The sequence below is a fragment of the Brassica oleracea genome, chromosome C5 (assembly GCF_000695525.1).
Source record: "Brassica oleracea var. oleracea cultivar TO1000 chromosome C5, BOL, whole genome shotgun sequence".
Classification (NCBI taxonomy): domain Eukaryota; kingdom Viridiplantae; phylum Streptophyta; class Magnoliopsida; order Brassicales; family Brassicaceae; genus Brassica; species Brassica oleracea.
Genome location: NC_027752.1, coordinates 30217994 through 30222508, shown reverse-complemented (window position 1 = coordinate 30222508; position 4515 = coordinate 30217994).

The following is a 4515-nucleotide window of genomic DNA, read 5'->3' as shown; positions in this document are numbered from 1 at the left end:
TCGATTTGGCAAAGAATCCGGTTTACCATGCTCGGACGAAGCACATACATCGTCGGTATCATTTCATCAGATCAGCGTTGGAAGATGAAATGTTGGTGCTTGAGAAGATCCCAGGAAGCAAGAATCCGGCAGACATGTTGACGAAGATCGTGCCGTATGACAAGCTGAGGTTGTGTGCAACCTCAGTTGGCTTGTTGGAGTAACAAGCTGGGGAGACCTGCTACATTGATCAAGGTGTGAAGACAGATTGAAATCAGTCTTCAAGTGGGAGATTGTTAGTCAAAGAAACACGTTTATTGTGTTGGCCGGTGATGGACGGTGAAAGAGGAACTTCATTTTGTCAATAATTGTGGCTTTGTGGCTTTCACATATCCAATCTTCTCCTATAAATAATAAACGTAAGGAGAAGAGGAAAGGCATCCCAAAACAAGAAAACAGAGAGAGAACGAGAGAAGAGAAGAGAAGAAGAAGAAAAAAAAAAAGTTTTTTTTTTCTCACAAAAAAATATTCTTTAAAAAATTACGAGTAATTTCTGAGTGTATTTGGGATCGGGGTGTGAGTTGTGAGCTTGTAAAATTTCCCTGGTTGATAATAAAAGATCTGTAGCAGGTCCGGAGACGTAGGCAACATTGGCCGAACTCCGTTAACAATTTTGTGTGTGTGCTTCTTTCCCGCTCCCATAAATTCTGGTTTACCGCAAAATTTGACCGCATATTTCCTAACAAGAGCTACTGCGATCAACTAAAAGCTTCCAAATATTTCCAGGAGGTAAATCACTGAAAACTTCTTCACATAGATCTTTACCGAGATTCATACAAACTGTATTACAGTTACTAATTCAGTTAAGATATTTGATTCACACTCACTATTACTGACTGCTAATTGTTGATGTCCCTAGCTGCGTCTCAACCCTTTAAAAGACGCTGTCGAGGAAGGCCTATTGCATTTCCAGGTACAGAGTTCTCTCATCAAATGTGCTATCTGTCAACACTTACGATCAGTAGTTACAACTCTGCTTATGTGCTTGCAGAAGGTAGTGTTTCCACAAACAATCTTAATGACCATCAACATCGTCTATGGTTAGCAGAGGAGTATAGCTCCAACTCTAACGCAACAAAATTCCACCCTCAAAAAAATAGTATACACGCAGGTAGAATAATGTTTCTCTGAACCGGTTCTTCAAATTTTTCTACTGAACAGCCAATAGATTCAAACTCTTCCTTACCAGGCAGCACTTGAAAAGCCAGAGTATTAAGGAACACTATGGTACAGATTTTGGGTGCTCCCAGGGCCGGTCCTGGATGCAAGCTAAGCAAGCATTGGCTTGGGGCCTTTTTCATATTAATTAATTTAGGGGCCAAATTTATTCAAAATTTCTATTGTAGTCTAGTGGTATTTACATTTTCTTCTCACATCTTAACATCATAGGTTCAAACCTTCCCTCAAGCTTTCTTTTTTACTGTTTCTCAACATATTAATTATTGGCCTCGATATTGCCCTGGGTGCTCCATCATTTTAATTTTATAAACAGCCTTGAGCATCTAACCATACTACTCCGTAATGCTAACACAATTACTACCTCAGTAGAAAACGCAGAGGTACGTAACATGTAACCAAACCCCTTTAGAGGATTGCTAGTTTGTTTTTAAATAATTTTGTAGCTGTGTAATAGTTTAAAGTATTAGCCATTCGGGTGAAAATTCTGAAATGTGTAATTCCTAAGGGACTAATAGGATACTAGAATTTTTTCCGCTTTAAAGCGAAGGTATTTTTTTACCATTTTATTAAAATTTGTTTGAATTTATAACCTTTCTTAGAAAACAAATAATTTTAATTTTTTTTCTATTTGTGTTTCAAAAAAGTTGTTCTACTATAATATTTGACTTTTAGCAGTGTTTTCATATTCGATCAAGACCCGTGGCTAAACTGATAGATCCGGTGAAATGTGTATAATCTGGTTCAAATTTAATAGAAACTAGGTGACTGGTTCGCACCCTGTGCGGACATAAAAATATTCAAAATGTGGAATAAATAGTATACAATTGTTGAAGTTGCAGATTTTATATTATCACTAAGTAGAATTGTATTGTATATATGTTGTAACTGTGTATTTTAGGTGACGAATATATTTATGTTTATATTTTTCGTTTTAAAATAGTGACATATTTAAAGAAAATATAATAAAAGTCGAAATATAATCTATAAGTAATATAAATTAAGAAGTACAATTCTCAATAAAGAAAACAAACCTGCAAAAAAATATTAAATTTTGTAAGCAGTTGTACGAAATAAAATAATTTCATAGATTTATACATTTCTAAATTTTATTGAATAGAAAATAATATTAAATTTACATACCATCATCGAATAGTGTGAAAACTGGATTGTAGTCAACTAAAATGGAGAGTTTAGTTTATATACCAGAGTACTGTCAATGATCTCTCTTATGGTTCTCCTCTCATTAAAAACAAAAAACTTGGCACGAACAGATGTAGCTGTACCAACAGACCATTGAGTACTATCGTTGTTTGTAAGAGCAAGTGAATCATTAGGGATACTGCAAAATCAAGATAAATCAAGCTTATAAAAACATTGTATTATGTTGCCAAGGTAATGTATATAAATTCAAAATTAGCTAACAAAAGAGTACTAACTGGAGGAGTACCTTTTTTTGAACTGGTCAACCAAATCCATGTTGGGTTGAGTAAAATTTGGATTGAATTCCACCCGCTAGATACGGAGTAAGCACCTACAATATATAGATTTTATTAACATGTTGTACATATAATTATTTTAGAAAGATAGATGTATTATATACCTTTCTACTCTTTAATAGAAGAGAACTAACACAAATAATCATTGTGGGCATGTTACTCATATTATAATCGTATACTTGTTTAGCATAACGACCCTACAGAGTACACATAATCTTCACATTACTGTATAATATAAACTTAAATTAATAAATCTAATATAATATTTAGGTAGCAAATAAGAAAAGGTAAAATATTTAAGCTTACTTTTGGTCACGTTACTCAATCAAGAGCCTTATGTTATCTTTTCTTTTTATCATTTTGTTTTCAAGAGAACCGAAGTTAACTATTTGACCAATAACATCTACATTCCAAAATAAAAATAATTAAATTAACACAAATAATACAAAACCAAAAGAATATCTAAACATTACAAATTCAATTAAGTAGGTATAATATTAAAGTTATTTAATAAACAGATTAATAGCCTTAAAATCATATATAAATTATTAGTGCATGAACAATTTCCAGTTGAAAATTACTTACCAACCAAACAGCTGTTATAAGCTTTTTCACCAGTAATTTCAGTGTAATCAGCCAAATACTTCTCGGGAACTTCACTTGGAAAATCATTTGGTTTTGCAACAAAAGTCGCGTGGAAGAACCCAATTTTGTACGGATGAAAGCTTGTCCGATAATTACCAATAACATCGTACACTTTGAATAACTGGACAACCTTCAAATTTTTTATGAGTTGTTCACAAACTAAAGCATGAAATTTTGTCCCTGATCGAATATATGAAAGTTATGAGTTAGACAAATAAATTATAAGAGTTGACGGAAAGCAGAATAAGTAGTTATGAAACACTATAAAAAAATATTGTTCATTGTAAAGTAAATATAATATATGACGATTCTGAGTTTTGAAAAATGTAGTAATAAAAACAAATACCATTTCGATGGTGTTGCCGGATTCTTTGTTATAATTTCTCCACAAACGAAGAATCCGTACTTCAATACGCCTTGTATCTTTAGACGGGTTTTTAAAAATTGTTAGGAAAATAGAATAGTTGTATTGTAAGACGTTAGACGTTTGGGGTCTCAGCTATATATATATTCTACCTTCCACGTTAGACATTTATTAGGGGATATTTTACATAATAAATGACGTTTTCGAAATGATTTTTATCAAGTAAGAAATTAAAATTATATTGCCATGAGGTGAAATGCAATAAACACAATACCAACTTGCGAAAGTAATTCATATTCAAAAATGATAAATTATTAAAAGCGAGCTAACAAATTAGAATGCATTAACTATTATCAACTTGCGCAAGTAATAGGGGAATTCAAAAAATGGTAAGGTTATAAATAAACGGGCAAAAAATTATAAACATTAAGGTTACTTAGGTAAGTTATTAAAAACAATAAAGTAAATTACATTTAAACAATGCAATAAATATTAGCAACTTGCGCAAGTAATAGAAAATTAAGGTAAGTTATTATAAACGTTACAATTAATTAAAACATCAATGTAAATTACATTTTAAAGATCCATGTCTACAATATAATTAATTTTATAAATTTATTTATAATTTAATAAATGATTTATAAAGCATGCATGGAATTTATTAGACATTAATAGTTATTATGATACTTTATATACAAATATAAGGCTTTCTATACGAATACAAAATCATTATATCAATTCAAATAAACATTTTTATTTCTTATTTTATGTAATTTATAAATATATAAAAAA